This window comes from Coregonus lavaretus (assembly GCF_964263955.1).
Source record: "Coregonus lavaretus genome assembly, contig: HAP1_SCAFFOLD_6057, whole genome shotgun sequence".
Lineage (NCBI taxonomy): Eukaryota > Metazoa > Chordata > Actinopteri > Salmoniformes > Salmonidae > Coregonus > Coregonus lavaretus.
In genome coordinates this window covers 1-21190 of record NW_028166929.1, presented here as the reverse complement: position 1 = coordinate 21190, position 21190 = coordinate 1, and the positions used below count along the sequence as shown (strand labels likewise).

Here is a 21190-nt window from a genome sequence, read left to right as displayed (position 1 = left end):
GGCTTTCGAAAGGTTGCCCTTTTTCTGTGTCTCACTGGCGATGATCCCACCTGGGATCTGAACCCTGAACCCCTCTGGCCACAAGCCCAGATATCTAATCTATCTCTGTTGGTTGTTTTCTGCTGTGCTCCTATTTCTGATGACACTGCAGAAACTGAGTTGTTTATAGTAGCGAAGGCAGAACGTCAAAGTGACCTAACCGTCGTTCAGGTTCAGAATACTCTCTCAGAGGGGTGTCATGACTAAACTACTCATATGAAGCTGACAAACTGGCACGGGAGCGAAACAGTGTGCTACCACGACACACTACGACACAGAGGGCTCTTTAGCCTCAAATCAAGATGGCCGCGGGACCTAGGGAGCTCTGGGACTGCACTCTGTGTACCATGAAGCGTTTAGAGTTTAAGGTTTCTCTAAAGTAGATTCTAGGCTCATAGGGTCTCCTCCCTACTCATACACACATGGAAAAAAATATGCATTTTGATATTAATGTCATTAATAATCATTATGTTTAGTTTTTGAGCCCGCGAAGCCTGAAGCGTAAGAGTGGTTAATGTTTCACACTATGGGAGTGGAGGGGGATCATTAACGAGATTGTTCTCTCTCCTTCGGCAGGGGAACTGGCATGTGACAATACAGGGGCAACGGGGGAACAGTGTGTGCTAACACAGACACACACACACACACACACACAGAGAAACGCACACACACAGAAATGTACACTCACATGCACACACACACACACAGAAATGTACACAGAGATTTACACTCACACAAATACACACACACTCACACTTACAGTAATACATGACGCACACATACGACACCCACACGCAAACACATGCACGCATGCACATACACACACACACACACACACAGAAAGCCACACACACACACACACACACACACACAGAAAGCCACACACAACACATCCCTGCAGTACTGCAGAGCACCAAGGACACACGTGCCTTTAACACACAACATTGAGTGTGTGCCACGCATATGAAAACGCTCCGCATGCAGGGTGCAGTGAACACAAGGAGCATATAAGCTGAATCTTCCCTTTAATGCAGCAACAGCAGTATACAGTAAAGTCAGGGAAGAGGATGCACAATGCAGTAGATAAACCCCAACCCTGGGTAGCCAACACTTTGATGTCACCATGAAAGGAAACTGCTGCAACACTATTGTAGCTAACCAAACACAATGCAGACAACCAACCATCAACCACACCCGGTAGGCTCACGTAGACTTGCGCAGGCGTTAGCGGTCACTGTTGAGCGCGAGCCGTCAGCACTATAATTACATTCTAATGACAATGCAATGGAGGTTGGCTGCACGTGTCTGTCTCCTGGCAGAGAGAGAGAAAGGGAAGAAAGAGAGAGAGAGAGGAGATGGAAAGAGAGGAGAGAGCATGAGCTAGAGGATGAGAAAGAGAGAGAGAGAGAGAGAGAGAGAGAGAGAGAGAGAGAGAGAGAGAGAGAGAGAGAGAGAGAGAGAGAGAGAGAGAGAGAGAGAGAGAGAGAGAGAGAGAGAGAGAGAGAGAGAGAGAGAGAGAGAGAGAGAGAGAAGAGTGAGTGTCAGGCAGCAGCCAAGGCCTGTCTTTGCCCCGTCAGTCACCCTGACACCTGGAACCACTCAATCTTCTTAGCCCACAGTGGAGGGAGAGAGATGGAGGGAGGTTAGGGGGAAGGAGGGGGCAGGGAGCATGATGCATTTGGAGGGAGGGAGGGAGTGGTGGAAGGGAAGGAAAGGAGGGAGGGAGGGAGGGGAAGGAAGGGCAGGAGGGAAGGTGGGACAGAGGCAAGTGGGGAGAGAGAGAGAGAGACACAAGGGGGGCAGGGAGCATTATATATTGGGAGGAAGGGAGGGAGGGAGAGAGCTAAGAGGAGAGATGGATTATTAGAGAGAGAAAGAGGGAGGAAAGAGATAAAGGCGTTGTAGTGGAAGTGAAGAGGGAGTAGAATAGTTTGATTTGCAAGTAAACACCACTGTCTCACTGTCTCACTGTGCGCTCTTCTGTTTGTTTGTAGCTGCATGGCATTGACATACCTCCGTAGGTTGTGCTCTTCACCTGTCTGTCCTGTTCACCCTGTAAACTGTCTCCCCCCTGTTGTATACACTATAGTCCCTCCATGTCCTTCCTCTGTTACCCTGTCTCTTTAGATATCAATACGACATATCAACGCTCACCAGAACTACTTTTCTCACTCTTTGGGGGGCAAACAACAGGAAACGATTTGATTCATCACGACAACAAAAGAAAACAGAAAAACAGAGAAACTCTTCCTGAAAGAAAATAACTCCCTGTCTCGGGCAGGATGTATTTTTTACCCCAAAAGCCCAAACACACCTGCTGAGTGCCGAGGCGCCCAGGCTTTATTTCGCCATTCATTATTTATACGCCAGCTCCATTTGAGAACAAGCCGTCCTTAAGAATATACTTTCTGTCTGCCTCACAAGCTGTTCAGGTGCAATGAAAATGCAGAGCTGTTGCAGAGACCTACAGAATGTGAGGAGCAAATGAAAACGGAATGGGATTTTGTTGGCAATGCAGTGCGCATAGATTGTGTGGGTAAAATGTTTTAGGGTGAATGCATTGGCGAGGAAGAGTGGAAAATGTGAAGAAGGAAGCAAGTGCACTGTGCTTACATGCAGACATACGCATGCATAGACACACGTGCATACATACATTTATACACGCATGCACAGACACACAGACACACACATGACACAACACTCCAGTCCCCCATCTCTGTGTTCATTTTCCTCATCTCTGAGGTTTAGGGAATTAGTTAGATTGTTCGATCTTGCTTTGATGATGATGCAGCACTACAGTATGCTGTTTTGACTGCAGCTCCGTATTCGCTGCAAAGCCTTGTTTTTAACACCCTCAGGGGGAATCTCTCCTCTTGCAGTACTCGTTTGCAGCGCTGCATATGTTTTGCCGAAATGTTCAGATTTTTTGCTCGGTACGGTTACAGCCACTGTCAAAGAAGAGGAAAAGCGATCGCTACAAAACATGGCCTAAATTCTAAAGATTTCAAAGACATTCAGGGGTAATTTTGCGGCATTTTTTCAATAGTGCATGTTAAAGAAGAGCTTTAAGCAGACAGTGTGGTGTGATACCCCCAGATGGATTCCACCATGTTAATGGACATTATACTGGACAGTAATAAAGACAATCACACACACACACACACACACACACACACACACACACACACACACACACACATACAACACATCCCTGCAGTACTGCGGAGCACCAAGGACACATGCCTGTAACACATGCCTGTGTGTGCCTACCTAGCATATACAAGTATTTCTTCCTCTCTTTCTCTTTCTCTCTCTCCCATTCTTATGGGCCTTATCTCGAAGAGTAGAAAATTCCTCATGTTCTTTGAACTGTCGACCGTAGAGCTACGAAGACGTAGAACCAAACATAATTCTCTCAGAAAGAACCGAATCAAGTGGTTCAGTTCTGTTAAACTTCTCTCAGAAAGAACCGAATCAAGTGGTTCAGTTCCGTTAAACTTCTCTCAGAAATAACCGAATCAAGTGGTTTAGTTCCATTAAACTTCTCTCAGAAAGAACCAAATCAAGTGGTTCAGTTCCGTTAAACTTCTCTCAGAAAGAACCGAATCAAGTGGTTCAATACCGTTAAACTTCTCTCAGAAAGAACCGAATCAAGTGGTTCAGTTCCGTTAAACTTCTCTCAGAAAGAACCGAATCAAGTGGTTCAGTTCCATTAAACTTCAAACAGAAAGAACAGAAACAAACACTCAAGAGGATATCATTCAACCAACTGATGTGTCTTGCTTTGAAACCGTGGGGAAAGGAAGGCTTGGCCGTGTCATACATCAATCATCATCTGGTCTGACGTAGATCTAGAATACTAAAGAGGCTCAGCAACTCAGATAAAGACATGAAAAGCTGCCACAATGGAGTTCACGCTTAGTCACTTTCCCTCAGCAATGTAGGCCGACCTATCAAAGTTTTATCAAGAGAACAGTAACACTTCTTTGTCTTGCATTCACACTCCCATAGAAACATACTTTATATTACATCTAAGTTATTATATTTTTCTCATACTTACCATGGATTTGTGTTTTTCTAATAGAGGACAGGGCATGTTTATTGACAATTTCCGACAGACTGGCTTGTTACTTGTTGTGGCTCACACATTGGACATGGAGACCCAGTAATGTTGTGTAGTGGATAGAGCTCTGTGATCAGTCTGTCAGTTCCAGAGATGTGATGGGAGACTGTCTGTAAGTAACACTGGGGCTCTGGGCTCCACTGTGGGACTGTGAGAGGCTTTATCAGGCCTTGGCAATTCAGAGAGAAAGAGAGGAAGGAGACTAGTGGGAGAAGGACGGGAGAGCACAAGAAGAAGGAGGTGGGGAGGTGGGAGGGAGGGAGGGAGGGAGGAGGGAGGGAGGGAGGGAGAGAGAGAGAGAGAGAGAGAGAGAGAGAGAGAGAGAGAGAGAGAGAGAGAGATGAGAGAGGAGAGAGAGAGAGAGAGAGAGAGAGAGAATCAACAACAATTACCAGAGGACGACAACAACAACAACAACAACAACAACAACAACAACACAATTAGACCCAACCAAATCATGAGAAAACAAAAAGAGAATTACTTGACACATTGGAAAGAAACAAACAAAAAAACAGAGCAAACTAGAATGCTATTTGGCCCTAAACAGAGAGTACACAGTGGCAGAATACCTGACCACTGTGACTGACCCAAACTTAAGGAAAGCTTTGACTATGTACAGACTCAGTGTGCATAGCCTTGCTATTGAGAAAGGCCGCCGTAGGCAGACCTGGCTCTCAAGAGAAGACGGCTATGTGCACACTGCCCACAAAATGAGGTGGAAACTGAGCTGCACTTCCTAACCTCCTGCCAAATGTTATGACCATATTAGAGACACATATTTCCCTCAGATTACAGCAATCCACAAAGAATTCGAAAACAAACCCAATTTTGATAAAACTCCCTTATCTACTGGGTGAAAAACCACAGTGTGCCATCACAGCTGCAAGATTTGTGACCTGTTGCCACAAGAAAAGGGCAACCAGTGAAGAACAAACACATTGTAAATACAACCCATATTTATGTTTATTTATTTTCCCATTTGTACTTTAACTATTTGCACATTGTTACAACACTGTATATAGACATAATATGACATTTGAAATGTCTTTATTCTTTTGAAACTTCTGAGTGTAATGTTTACTGTTAATATTGATTGTTTATTTAACTTTTGTTTACTATCTACTTCACTTGCTTTGGCAATGTTAACATACGTTTCCCATGCCAATAAAGCCCTTAATGAATTGAATTAAATTGAGAGAGTTGAGAGAGAGAGAGAGAGAGAGAGAGAGAGAGAGAGAGAGAGAGAGAGAGAGAGAGAGAGAGAGAGAGAGAGAGAGAGAGAGAGAGAGAGAGAGAGAGAGAGAGAGAGAGAGAGAGAGAGAGAGAGAGAGAGAATAATTTAGAATAGACAGCATTTGCCACCCGAGTGGCGCAGCGGTCTAAGGCACTGCCTCGCAACATAACTACCAATTGGATATCACGAAATTGGGGAGAAAAAGGATAAATAGTAAATAAAATACAAATTATAATAAAGAATAGACAGCATTTGAGAGAAGGTGAAAGAGAGGAGGGGGAAGAACAGAGTGATGGAGAGACAGCCAGCAAAGGAGAGAGGAAGAGGGGATGAGCAACAGAGAAAGAGAGAGAGCCCCGTGGTCCCACCGTAATATCGGTGTGACACTAAAACAAAGACACAGCTGAGTCCCCACTCTGTCAGCCACTCCGTCAAACACTGTGACAGTCCCCGAGTCCCCAACAACACAACAGTAGCTGCAGTATGCTGTGGTCCTGTGTACAGTGCAATGTCCACGGCAGCTCACACTTCACAGGCATCCACATTCCCTTTCTAAAAGCCAACACACACACACGCTTGTACGCACACACACAATCACGGGCACACATGCTTGTACGCACACACACAATCACGGGCATTCACATGCAGACACGCTTGTACGCACACACACAATCATGGGCGCTCACATGCACACACGCTTGTACGCACACACACAATCACGGGCGCTCACATGCACACACGCTTGTACGCACACACACACGCAGGCACTCACACATACACACACCTCAGGCTGCCCCTGTGGAGACAGTCTAGTCCTGTACTTACCCTGTAGCTGCATGACTGTATCCCATGTCTGTGTGTCGCTGTCGGATTCCCCCAAAGTTGTTCTTCGTGTGTCCTCATAATAACTCCTCTGTGTGGTGTTGATGCAGTGTGTCTGTCCTCTTTTGAATACTGAAACTGAAATGCACTGTGGTCGTATAGTGTCCGCTGTTCTGTTCTGTGCTTGTGCTGTCTATACCGGACAGCCTCCGCTGACACACAGACAAACTGACAGACTCCTGTTCTTCTGACCCTGCACACACCTCGTATCACCAGAGACACAGAGAGAGGTTCACACAGAGGTCAAACCCCCTACTACGGCCCAGCCAGCCAGCCCGGAGAAGAGGTCAAAGGTCAGCCAGCAGGAAGCAGAACCCTCACTCTGCCGTTTTCTCCTCCTTTCTGCAGCGACGACCTTCCTCCAGAATCACCCTCGGGGGAGGAGGGACAGAGAGAGGGAGAAGGGGAGCCCCAACCCCAGCAGCATGAGCACCAAGCCCAGCCCCAACCTGAACCCCAGCCTCAGCCCAAACCCGAGGGCACGAGCGTGGGGGAAGCACAGCAGGAGGTCACCCCCGCAGCCTCCCGCTCTCCTAGCGGAGGGGAACTCGAGCAGGAGGAGAGAGAGCGAGGAGATAAGGTGCAGGAGGAGGAGGAGACAAAGCAGAAAGAGGTGGTGGAGACGCAGCAGGAGCAGCAACATGAGGGAGAGGCGGCAGTAGAGGCTGAGGTGGAGGAGGAGGAAGAGGAGGGGGCAGAGGCCCGGGGGGGAGCGGCGGGGAGGAGGGCCAGCCTGCACCACACAGCTTCCCCCATGAGGGTGCAGCGCAACGGGGCCTGCTCGCACTCCGCCACCTCTGACTACGAGCTCTCGCTCGACCTCAAAAACAAGCAGGTAGGGTGTGCGGGGAGGTGGGGTGGGGGACGGTGTGATATGGGCGGGGGGAGGCTTGAGGGGGGCTCGGCTTGGGTTGTACTGTGTGTCTTGTGGTCTTTGTGGTCGTTTGTTTAGGTTCTGTCTGAGGTCAAGGCTGTTTGTTTTGTCTGTTGAGGCTGTTGTTGTTTTGGTGCACCTGGGATTGTTTGTTTGTTATGGCTGTTTTTTTGTGGATTGGCCTCGGCTGGCCTTTGATTGACATTATTTGCCTTTGAAGTTGGCTCTGCAGGTTTTCTTAGGGTGTTTTGGGTTGTTGTGTCTAGCTGTCTTCCTCATTAACATGAATCATCATCATCGCCATTATCATTTTCACCTTCATTGACATAACATGGCTTTTGTCTTTTGAACAGATGTGGAACGGTGACCTTTCACTGAGGCGGTGTGTGTTTTGTTCTCACAGTACCTTCTGCTGCTGTGTGGCAGCTTGCTGTTTAACGAATGGCTCACACTGTGTGTCTAAGTGTCTGGGAGGTTTTCAAATGGAAAAAATTAGTTGTTTCCCGCCAACTCTTTCTCTCACTCACACAATCACACATTCTCTTGTATAGATGATGCATCGTCACGGTAACAGAATGAAGTAATATTCCCGATGGTGGTTGTACTGCATGCATGGACTAAACTCATGTCTCCTCTCCTGGTCTGTTTGTTTTATGTTGTTTTCACCTTAACATCATATGTTCTAGACTAGAAACTCTACTATACATGTAGTAAGTGTTCAGGAAATCATCCATGTGTGATGGCCATGCTAACATACAAACCTGTTCTGTGTCTCACAACTCATTTGCATGATGTGTGTGTGTGTACGTGCGTGTGGGCGTGTGGGCGTGTGTACGTGAACTCTGTGTGTGTTGTGTGTTGTGTTCTCATCATCCCATTCATCAGAGACGTTGGATTCATCAGACACTCATCTGCATATGAGGGGCCTTGACCACCCCATTCCCATCCCGTCCACTGACCTTCAACCAGGTAACCTTTCCATTCCCATCCCGTCCACTGACCTTCAACCAGGTAACCTTTCCATTCCCATCTCGTCCACTGACCTTCAACCAGGTAAGGCAACCTTTCCATTTCCAGCTCTCACACAGATCATCAGTCACACCTCAAGAAAAGAGAAAGAGAAAAAATAGAGAAACTTGTGAGCGAACCGTGTAGTTCTCAAGGCGTAAAAACAACTTGCTGAACCATGTACAGTGCCTTCATTTACATGTACATTTTACTCATTTAGCAGACGCTCTTATCCAGAGCTACTTACAGTTAGTCTTAAGATAGCTAGGTGGGACAAACACATATCACAGGCATAGTAAGTACACTTTTCCTCAATAAAGTAGTTTTCAGCAAAGTCAGAGCTGGGGGGGGGGGGGGGGGTCACGTACAAGTATTGGTTCAGGAAAGTATTTACACCCCTTGACTTTTTCCACATTTTATTGTGTTACAGCCTGAATTTAAAATTGATTACGTTTATATTTTGTGTCACTGGCCTACACAATACTCCATAATGTCAAAGTGGAATTATGTTTTTACAAATTAATTTAAAATGAAAAGCTGAAATATCTTTGAGTCAATAAGTATTCAACCCCTTTGTTATGGCGAGCCTAAATAAGTTCAGAAGTAAAAATGTGCTTAACAAGTCACATAATAAGTTGCATGGACTCACTGTCTGTGCAATAATAGTGTTTAACATGATTTTTAAACGACTACCTCATCTCTGTACCCCACACATACAATTACCTGTAAGGTACCTAATTTCAAAAACAGATTCAACCACAATGACCAGGGAGGTTTTCCAATGCCTCACAAAGAAGGGGACCTATTGGTTGATGGGTAAAAATAAATAAAGCAGACATTGAATATCCCTTTGAGCATGGTGAAGTTATTGACTACACTTTGGATGACATATCAATACACCCAGTCACTACAAAGATACAGGTGTCCTTCCTAACTCAGTTGCCGGAGAGGAAGGAAACCGCTTAGGGATATCACCATGAGGCCAATGGTGACTTTAAAACAGTTACAGAGTTTAATGGCTGTGATAGGAGAAAACTAAGGATGGATCAACAACATTGTAGTTACTCCACAATACTAACCTAAATTACAGAGTGAAAAGAAGGAAGCCTGTACAGAATACAAATATTCCAAAACATGCATCCTGTTTGCAATAAGGCACTAAAGCAAAACATTTGGCAAAGAAATGAACTTTATGTCCCGAATACAAAGTATTATGTTTGGGGCAAATCCAACACAACAAATCACTGAGTACCACTCTTCATGTTTTGGGGGGATAAAAATAAACGGAATGGAGCTAAGCACAGGCAAAATCCTAGATGAAAACCTAGTTCAGCCTGCATTCCAACAGACACTGGGAGACAAATTCACCTTTCAGTATCACTATAACCTAAAACACAAGGCCAAATCTACACTGGAGTTGCTTACCAAGACGACATTGAATGCTCCTGAGTGGCCTAGTTATAGTTTTTACTTAAATCGCCTTGAAATTCTATGGCAAAAATTGAAAATGGCTATGTAGCGATGGTCAACAACCAACTTGACAGAGCTTGAAGAATTTAAAAAAGAATAATGTGCAAATATTGTACAATCCAGGTGTGCAGATCTCTTAGATACTTACCCAGAAAGACTCACAGCTGTAATCACTGCCAAAGGTGATTCTAACATGTATTGACTCAGGGGTGTGAATACTTATGTAAATGAGATATTTCTGTATTTAATATTCAATACATTTGCAAACATTTCTAAAAACATGTTTTCACTTTGTCATTATGGGGTATTGTGTGTAGATGGGTGAGACAAACATCCATGTAATCCATTTTGAATTCAGGCTGTAACACAGGATTAATGTTTTCTGTAGATTCCAAGGTGTAAGACTTGCTCATCATTTATTGGCCATTCTCATCTGATCATCCTTTTGCGCTAAAGTAGAATCCCTAACTTTCCGCCCCCCTACTGTTAACTCTATGTTCACTATTGTTTATTAACACTTATCGTCCTCATCCTCACCCCTATTTCACCCCTACTCTCCATCCTCACCCCTATTTCACCCCTACTCTCCATCCTCACCCCTATTTCACCCCTACTCTCCATCCTCACCCCTATTTCACCCCTACTCTCCATCCTCACCCCTATTTCACCCCTACTCTTCATCCTCACCCCTATTTCACCCCTTATCACCCTCGTCCTCACCTCTATTTCACCCCTTATCACCCTCGTCCTCACCTCTATTTCACCCCTTATCACCCTCGTCCTCACCTCTATTTCACCCCTTATCACCCTCGTCCTCACCCCTATTTCACCCCTTATCACCCTCGTCCTCACCCCTATTTCACCCCTTATCACCCTTACGCTCACCTCGAGTCCTTATTAAGATTTAAACCCCCCCACCTCGTCACTCTTTTAATCTCTCCTTCACTGCCTCCCTCTCTTTGTGTCAGCATTGCGTCACATGTCTGATGTGTTAGATTGATCTTCTGTCCAGAGAGAGGAACCCCAGATGAGGTTTCAGTCCACAGCCTACGGGTGGAGGAGTAGGGCCTGCCACAGATTAGCGTCAGAGTGATGCCATCACAAGGACAATACCTTGATTACTGCAGCAACAGCCCCTAAGGCTGTTTATACAGTATGTGCTCACGTAGAGAGTTTTCATAGGCAAAATGCCATAGTATATTGCTCACTCTATATTTAACGTGAACGTTTTTCAGAGCCAATATTTTGGTATTTGGCTATGTAAGTATTGTATATTAGTACAATCATAGTTAATCATGACCAGGACAAAGGTAGTGTTCACAAAAGGCTTTTGATGTACTCTGAAATCAATATTCCTGTCATTAGAATCTCCTCGCTCAAGGATAAGCTTAACCACCATGTGATTTTATACAAAATACATTCACACAGCATAGCCTGCTCTGTAGGTGGTTTTGGGGGTAGAGAGCTCATTGCAAGTAAATAGCGTGGGTCCAATCAGTCATGTACAATAACATTTGGTCTAATACCATTAGTTGTACAAGTATCCCAGTTGATAGGCTGGTTGATGAAGGCTCCCTCCTCTAACGGCTTTTCCCTGAGTCCCATTTGTCGAATTCCCACCATTTTGTCTCTGGTCCCATAATTGCCTTTTTGTGCTGCAGATTCCTTCTTGAGAAAGCATTGGATTTGAGCCCCATTAATCAAACTCTATTTATTTCTGTAGTGTTTCTCAGCGGCGGGGTGAGGGATGTTATCAGGCTGCCTGTGTTCCCACATAATCACACTCCAAACCTCCGCCAGAGAGAGGGGATATTTATGAGCAATACATCTCACAACGCCATTATGGAAATGCGAGCTAAGTAATCCGCATCAACCCAACTTTTCAAGGCATATTTTTTGGGGGGGAGGAGAGGCGCTCCATGTCTGAAAGTTCAATAGGTTTACCCGAGCGTCTTTAAACTGTTGATGCTTAAAAATGGGTGGATTAGCACATTTTATGACACCGTCGGCTGGGTCTGCTGAGAGCAGTGAAAACTGATCGTATCCCGTCTTCAATACTCTACACCCTGACGGGTTTGCGGTCTAGAGATGAAATGTTTTGAGCGACGGGTCGATGGAATCCTGTCAAGTTCATTTTGTATCTTCTGCCAGCTTTTTGCGTCCGTTGAACTGTCACTATTTATGTCTTTTGAGAAGTGAACGTAGAATCTCCAACTTCTTCTCATAGGAAAGGTTAATAGACCTCAAAGGGTTGAAGCCGATGCTCAGTAAGTCAACTACTTACTCGACCTCAGTGGTGGCTGCTGAGGGGACAGCTCATAATAACACCATTCCACCTATTCCGCTCCAGCCATTACCACGAGCCCATCCTCCCCAATTAAGGTGCCACCAACCTCCTGTGCTTGACCTACTGTAGGTTATTGCCTGACTCTCTTACGTTGTGGGCACCAAATGCATCTCCATTCCTGATAAACAGTAAGAGCTGTTCTGATTGGTGCTCTATTTCTCAGAATTAGCTGTAGCCCTTTTTATGTTACAAAGCACAGTATAACGCCATAATCAGGTAAAGTTGACAATTTTCATGGTGCAAAAAAACTGACTTGACATGAATGAGCTTATAATTAGGAGGTAGCATTAGTCGTGCCCTCTCAACTATGTGTTTGCTGCATGCAAATGTAATCATCTGCTATTTAAACTCTGTGCCAGAGCTCAATTAGAGGGTGACACTCATAAATATGCATGGGTCACTAAGGTAAACGTCAATGAATACGATGAACGAACAAATTCAACTGAGGATAACTTTTTCTGAACTCAAAATTATTCAAAATCCCTGAAGTGTGTTTGGCTCATAATTGACTTCAGGCTGAGTGTGTGTGCGTGTTCATTTTGTTGTCCACCTGTATTGTGACATTTGGTGAGATGAAGTGAATGGGTTGCGTGACAGACTGTGAATGCCAGCTCGTCCTTGGAGACTATTCACCCAGATGAATGCAGCCAGGGAGAAGGCCAAGAGATACTATCCGCAGCACATTTCTCTGAATAGCCAGATCTGATAAGCCAGAACAAAAAAATAGTACATAAAAAAACAGATTGTTCTCCATAGACAGTTCTGACCTTTAATATTGGAAACCATTTTCATTCGTGGCATAAACATCCCCCCCACCCACCCCCCCGAAAACACACTCTGAATGCGCTATTTCTGCAAGCCTTGGGGTATTCATATTTCAGTGGCAAAGAGGCAGAGTCCCATCTCTCATACCCAGACTGGTCTTGCTTCAGTCCATCAGCAGCACCTCCATACGCTCATAAAGTCAAAAGCCTGGTTGTGTGTCTGAATTCTATCTAGGCTCTCACCCTTTGACCCCCTAGTGTGTAACTTTCGGTTATCAAACCATATTATAACCCCAAACAACCATTTCCCTCATGTTAGATCGGTGTCATCTCAACTTTGTAGAAATACATTTTTCTAGATTTTTATTTGAAGAGTTCTCAAAACTTTCTTTCTGTATGAAATTCACACAAACTTCACATGTGACCTTTACTGTGTGTACTCTCTAATTCCACTGTTTTGGGATGTCTTTATACCTGGAAAGGTTTTTGAAAGCTAGCCTTTTCACCTTATGACTGTTAATGTTCATCCCATCATCTCACTATCTCACATCCCCATCTCTCCATCTCCCCTCCCATGTCAGAGCGCCTGCCTTGGTACCGTTTTGTCGGGATGTACCGTTTTGTCGGGATGTACCATTTTGTCGGGATGTTTTTCCCCATTGTTTCCCGGTGACTTGCGGGGACATCGGGTCAGGCCGGCACTGATCCGCCTGTCAAACCGATTTGACAGCCCGGGTGGAACAGAGCGGTGTCATCTCCGTTCCCTCAGGCCATGGAGTCTCTGGAATGATCTCTCTTCGTCGGCACATAGTGAAGTGATCAGAAGCAGAATTGACAGCCAGCTAATGGGGGGGTTTCGCAGCAGGACCACTTTCGTTACAGTGGTCTGTCTCCTCACCTCTCTCCCTCCCTCTCTCTCTGCCTTTCTTTAATTCCCAACCTCTCCATTCATCCATCTCTTTCCAATGTCTTCCTGTTTTCCCCTTTCCTGCTTTATACCTCTACCACAGGGCTCTCCAACCCTGTTCCTGGAGATCCACCCTCCTGTAGGTTTTCGTTCCAACCCCAGTTGTAACTAACTTAATTCAGCTTATCAACCAGCTAATTATTAGAATCAGGTTAGGGTTGGAGTGAAAACCTACAGGACGGTAGCTCTCCAGGAACAGGGTTGGAGAGCCCTGCTCTACCGTATCTCCATTGCCCCTCAGTCTACCTCTTTTAGTTCCACTACCCACCTTCCCCTGCCTCCCTCCATCCCACCATCTCTCTATCCTGCTCACCCAGGCTCTCAGTGTCTAATGGAGATGGCAGAGTGTATCAGAGAGATACAGGCTCAGATAAAGCTGTGACATGACCTAAATTCTTTATGCGCCGTCCCCTACCAACTCATTCAGAAGGCAAAACAAACAAGCCAAACTGCTGCCTTTAATCAAACGCAGCCCCCTCCAAGCTCCTGGTTCAGATCCAAGGCTACCTCTGCCTCAGACATTCTTTCTGTAATTCGTTTGGACGAGCGACACCTTTCTGAGTGATGGGTCGTGGTTATTACCTTAACTGTCTTTTTAAGCCTCCCCATTCTGTCCAGGTGAAGTCAGCAGAGTGACGAAGCTGACTTTGTCATATTGAGTGTGTACTCAAAGTTCCATCTGTCGGAACATTCCAGATAGATAAAAAGTGATGAATATCCAAGGCAAGGCCCGATCCCGGTCTGCGGGAAAGAGAAAGTGACGTTCTCAATGTGAGATGCTGCAGAGAGTCTATAGACTATAGATAAAAGTGCCGGGCTCATTCAGAACGACCTTAATATTCTCCCAGCATCTCTTCCCTTTCTCACAGAGGCCTCGCTGCAGTGCAATGTAAAAGGGAGCCGATAAGATGGATTTCTCAGTGTCATTTCGGTTTTCTAAAGAGCCTTTCTAAGGGATGGAGTTCTCCAAATGACAATGGGGCGAGATTGCATCATGCTGCAGCCACCCCACTTATCGCAAATTGCAAAGCCTAGTGGGCATTATTGCCTGGCTATCTGTTCTTCCCCACAGAAGTCCATAGGAGGCAGGTGACTTTGCTTGGGACTACAGAGGGAGATTAGCGATTGAAAGTCACACGTTGATCCCCTGGTGGCCCCGCAATCCCTTCTAAAACCATTCACCCAATTGCCTTTGAGCCACAGGGGGACATTTGACGTGAACAGACTTAATCCTTGTGTCCATATCTGTTCCGGATCCTGTCACCGGCTCAAGTCCTCAACTGAGCAGACACACATATGTCGGCAACCTAGTGGCAAGATGGAGAATAGCACCACATTCTCTATGTTCTCAGAGAGCATTGGAGAGATCAACCCATAGGAGAGTGTAAAGGGTTGACCCAGTTAGTTTAACTGAAGAAGGTATAACTGACACATCCATAGGCCAGATATTGCCACAGCCATCAAATGCAAAGAAACTCAAGAAATATCTAGAATTCTCACAGCTCTCAGAGATATTCAGACTCTGATTGTTCTGTGAAGAGAGTGGGGAAAGGTTCCATACATTATTTTATCCCTTCCCAAATCAAATCAGAACTGCCTCAGTTCTGTCTTCTATCTTTGTCTCACAGTCATTTATTTCCAGGCCCAATTAATAGCTTTCAGATGATTCAGTGTAGTAGAGAGAGAAGTGTGCATCTCAATCGCACCCACAGATAGTGGTTCTGATTAATTGAAGGCAATGAACGGTTTGGCCACTCAGATATGATGCAGATAGTAACACGTTTTTCTCCCTCTCCTAAATATGCCTTTTTTCTACCAAGATCATTTACTATCAGCATCTCTTGCTGAAGAACCTATCCGTGACCCCACTCTACTATATAACACCACGCTGCTGAAGACCCTATCCCTGACCCCACTCTACTATATAACACCATGCTGCTGAAGACCCTATCCCTGACCCCACTCTACTATATAACACCATGCTGCTGAAGACCCTATCCCTGACCCCACTCTACTATATAACACCATGCTGCTGAAGACCCTATCCCTGACCCCACTCTACTATATAACACCACGCTGCTGAAGACCCTATCCCTGACCCCACTCTACTATAGAACACCATGCTGCTGAAGACCCTATCCCTGACCCCACTCTACTATATAACACCATGCTGCTGAAGACCCTATCCGTGACCCCACTCTACTATATAACACCATGCTGCTGAAGACCCTATCCCTGACCCCACTCTACTATATAACACCATGCTGCTGAAGACCTATCCCTGACCCCACTCTACTATAGAACACCATGCTGCTGAAGACCCTATCCCTGACCCCACTCTACTATATAACACCACGCTGCTGAAGACCCCTATCCCTGACCCCACTCTACTATATAACACCACGCTGCTGAAGACCCTATCCCTGACCCCACTCTACTATATAACACCATGCTGCTGAAGACCCTATCCCTGACCCCACTCTACTATATAACACCATGCTGCTGAAGACCCTATCCCTGACCCCACTCTACTATATAACACCACGCTGCTGAAGACCCTATCCCTGACCCCACTCTACTATATAACACCATGCTGCTGAAGACCCTATCCCTGACCCCACTCTACTATAGAACACCATGCTGCTGAAGACCCTATCCCTGACCCCACTCTACTATATAACACCATGCTGCTGAAGACCCTATCCCTGACCCCACTCTACTATAGAACACCATGCTGCTGAAGACCCTATCCCTGACCCCACTCTACTATATAACACCATGCTGCTGAAGACCCTATCCCTGACCCCACTCTACTATAGAACACCATGCTGCTGAAGACCCTATCCCTGACCCCACTCTACTATATAACACCATGCTGCTGAAGACCCTATCCCTGACCCCACTCTACTATAGAACACCATGCTGCTGAAGACCCTATCCCTGACCCCCACTCTACTATATAACACCACGCTGCTGAAGACCCTATCCCTGACCCCACTCTACTATATAACACCATGCTGCTGAAGACCCTATCCCTGACCCCACTCTACTATATAACACCATGCTGCTGAAGACCCTATCCCTGACCCCACTCTACTATATAACACCATGCTGCTGAAGACCCTATCCCTGACCCCACTCTACTATATAACACCACGCTGCTGAAGACCCTATCCCTGACCCCACTCTACTATATAACACCATGCTGCTGAAGACCCTATCCCTGACCCCACTCTCTGAGGGTATCTCAGGGGGAGTTGCGACAGCAAAAAACACATTTCCAATTCACACACATTGTATGTGTGACATTGGACAAATATAAGCACCATTTTTGTAACCTTAACATTTGCATGTAGAGTGGCTTGCGAAAGTATTCACCCCCCTTGGCATTTTTTCCTATTTTGTTGCCTTACAACCTGGAATTAAAATGGATTTTTGGGGGGTTTGTATCATTTGATTTACACAACATGCCTACCACTTTGAAGATGCAATATATTTGTTATTGTGAAAGAAACAAGAAATAAAACAAAAAAACAGAAAACTTGAGCGTGCATAACTATTCACCCCCCCCCCCCCCCCCCCCAAAGTCAATACTTTGTAGAGCCACCTTTTGCAGCAAATACAGCTGCAAGTCTCTTGGGGTATGTCTCTATAAGCTTGGCACATCTAGCCACTGGGATTTTTGCCCATTCTTCAAGGCAAAACTGCTCCAGCTCCTTCAAGTTGGATGGGTTCCGCTGGTGTACAGCAATCTTTAAGTCATACCACAGATTCTCAATTGGATTGAGGTCTGGGCTTTGACTATGCCATTCAAAGACATTAAATGTTTCCCCTTAAACCACTCAAGTGTTGCTTTAGCAGTATGCTTAGGGTCATTGTCCAGCTGGAAGGTGAACCTCCATCCCATTCTGAAATCTCTGGAAGACTGAAACAGGTTTCCCTCAAGAATTTCCCTGTATTTAGCGCCATCCATCATTCCTTCAATTCTGACCAGTTTCCCAGTCCCTGCCGATGAAAAACATCCCCATAGCATGACGCTGCCACCACCATGCTTCACTGTGGGGATGGTGTTCTCGGGGTGATGAGAGGTGTGTTGGGTTTGCCCCAGACATAACGTTTTCCTTGATGGCCAAAAAGCTCAATTTTAGTCTCATCTGACCAGAGTACCTTCTTCCATATGTTTGGGGAGTCTCCCACATGGCTTTTGGCGAACACCAAACGTGTTTGCTTATTTTTTTCTTTAAGCAATGGCTTTTTTCTGGCCTCTCTTCCGTAAAGCCCAGCTCTGTGGAGTGTATGGCTTAAAGTGGTCCTATGGACAGATCTCCGCTGTGGAGCTTTGCAGCTCCTTCAGGGTTATCTTTGGTCTCTTTGTTGCCACTTTGATTAATGCCCTCCTTGCCTGGTCCGTGAGTTTTGGTAGGCGGCCTCTCTTGGCAGGTTTGTTGTGGTGCCATATTCTTTAAATTTTTTAATAGTGGATTTAATGGTGCTCCGTGGGATGTTCAAAGTTTTCGGATATTTTTTTATAACCCAACCCTGATCTGTACATCTCCACAACTTTGTCCCTGACCTGTTTGGAGAGCTCCTTGGTCTTCATGGTGCTGCTTGCTTGGTGGTGCCCCTTGCTTAGTGGTGTTGCAGGCTCTGGGGCCTTTCAGAACATGTATATATATACTGAGATCATGTGACAGATCATGTGACACTTAGATTGCACACAGGTGGACTTTATTTAACTAATTCTGTGACTTCTGAAGGTAATTGGTTGCAACATATCTTATTTAGGGGTTTCATAGGAAAGGGGGTGAATACATATGCACGCACCACTTTTCCATAATTTATTTTTTAGAAGTTATTTTATTCATTTCACTTCACCAATTTTGACTATTTTGTGTATGTCCATTACATGAAATCCAAATAAAAATCAATTTAAATAACAGGTTGTAATGCAACAAAATAGGAAAAACGTCACGGGGGATGAATACTTTTGTAAGGTGCTGTACATGTTCAGGTTAATGTCCATTTGTATTAGACCCAATCTATGTCATTGTGTTTCAATGGTCGCCATGGTCACCTCTTGTCATTTGGAGTAACTGTAGCCTTATTTGAGTGGAACATAAAGGAGGGTATTTTATACTATCTCATTCATTAGTCCATTGTATTTTGGCCATTTAAAGAAGAGGTATTCAGGGCATGTGTTTGTGAATGTGGATGCTGGTGTGTAGAGACAGCATCTTGTTCATCTTGAACAAGTGCTAAGTGGTATTATTTATGTGCTTTGTGTTTGTGTTTTCTCCCTGCTTTTATCTCCTTTGCCTACAGCGAAATCACCTCTTCATGTCATAGAATGTTTTGTTACCCAACTTCCTTGTACTGTCATCTGCTGCATGTAGCATTCAAATATCCAAGCAGCCCAGTTTCACTCATACCTCTCCTGTCTCCCTCTCCTCCGTGTTTTCAGATCGAAATGTTAGAGCACAAATACGGCGGCCACCTCATCTCCCGCCGCGCCGCAACCAAGATCCAGACCGCCTTCCGCCAGGTACCAGCTCAGCAAGAACTTCGAGAAGATCCGCAACTCCCTGCTGGAGAGTCGCCTGCCGCGGCGCATCTCCATGCGCAAGGTGCGCGTGCAGAACGCTGAGGGCTTCTCCGCCGAGCGGGCGTGCGCTGGCCGAAGGCTGCAGCCTGGCAGGTATCCCCCTGGTGCGCTCGCCATCACTGCCCGCCACAGTGGGCGGCACCCTGACCGACCTGGAGGACTCATTCACAGAGCAGGTGCAGTCGCTGGCCAAGTCCATCGATGACGCACTCAGCAACTGGAGCCTGAAGACCATGTGCTCCCTCCAGGAAGGAGGGGCCTACCAGTTCAGTGCCGAGTCCTTCAGTGCGGCCGGGGCCGGGGGAGGAGGGGAGGTTGGAGGAGGAGGGTTGGACCAGGCTTTTCTCCAGAGCATGTCAGGTGGGGAGAATCCAGGCGACCTGCCCCGCAGCGCCAGCAAGCTGCTGATGGCCTTCCGCGACGTGACCGTTCAAATCGACAATCAGAACTTCCGCATGTCGTCCTCCGTCATGAGTCATCAGCCTCTGTCTCCATGGGAAACTGCGTCCAGCAGCAGCAGGGGGGCGCAGCCACCACCCCCACCATGCCCACCGCCACCCCGCCATCACCACCTAAAATACCCTCCCCTCCTCCCCTGAAGAGGTCCCCGCCGAACCCACAGACCCTCCTGTCCCTCCCCATGAGTCCCCTCCGCCCCCGGAACTAGTGATAGAAGGAGACGGGCAGGACGCCGACTTCCCTGCGCCCCCGCCCAGTGAAGAGGAGCTGGAGGAGGAGGAGGAGGAGGAGGGCCAGCAACCCCCCTTGACCCCCCTGGACAAACTAGCCAACCCCCAGACCCCGGAGGTGGTTGTCCAGCCCGTCCAGCCACCTCAACCCCAGGGTGGTGCACCCTCGGTGGGATCCCCATCCACCGAGGCCCTGGAGGCCAAGCAGAGCGGCTCGGAGACGGCTGAAACCAGTTCAGAGCAGATAAGCAGCAGTAACAGCACATCCACAGAGGCACGTTCGGCATCGGAGGCCTCATCCAAGGAGGCCCTGCAGGCCATGATCCTCAGCCTGCCGCGCTACCACTGCGAGAACCCGGCCAGCTGCAAGTCGCCCATGCTCTCAACCGACGTCATGCGCAAGCGCCTCTACCGCATCGGCCTCAACCTCTTCAATGTGTGAGTACCCAACCATTCGCTCCTCACCCAGACTGGGTTGGTGAAAGCAATATCGGGGACATTGGGTGATGATGCTATTGCTTACATCTAGCCAGGGATTGGCAAATGGGAGTGAACTGAAAAAAAATGCATCCATGGACAAACAATTACACAACACACACACACACACACACACACACACACACACACACACACACATACACCCACACACACATAGGGGTGGGGGTTTATAATAATGGATCTCATCATGAGACAGCACTTCATTACAAGGATGCTTAAAAAAATATGAGAAACAATGAAGCTGGCTCTTCAGTTCTGCCAATTTAAAAAAGGGAAGTATCTTCTGTAATTTTCTCAATGATTTTCACTGCTCTCAGCTTGCATCTCTCTCTTTCTCTGTCTTTCTCTCTGTCTTTCTCTCTTTCTCTCTCTCTTTCTCTCTCTCTCTCTCTCTCTGTCTCTCTCTGTCTCTCTCTCTCTCTCTCTCTCTCTCTCTCTCTCTCTCTCTCTCTCTTTCTCTCTCTCTCTTTCTCTCTGTCTTTCTCTCTTTCTGACTTTACATATCATTCTCTATTTACATCTCTCTCACTTAACATATCTTTCTCTATTTACTCCATCTGCCCCCCCCCCCTCTCTCTCTCTCTCTCTCTCTCTCTCTCTCTCTCTCTCTCTCTCTCTCTCTCTCTCTCTCTCTCTCTCTCTCTCTCTCTCTTGCTCTCTCTCTCTCTCTCATCTCTCTCTCTCTCTCTTTCT

At 46.3% G+C, this 21190-nt stretch overlaps 1 pseudogene across 1 annotated transcript; it reads left to right on the top strand.

Annotated features, from left to right (window-relative positions):
• The first annotated feature begins 6626 nt into the window (after positions 1–6626).
• On the top strand, positions 6627–20441 carry LOC311114084 (IQ motif and SEC7 domain-containing protein 3-like; annotated as a pseudogene). The gene is made up of 2 exons: positions 6627–7113; positions 19170–20441. The product of its transcript is annotated as an IQ motif and SEC7 domain-containing protein 3-like (transcript).
• The last annotated feature ends 749 nt before the right edge of the window (positions 20442–21190 follow it).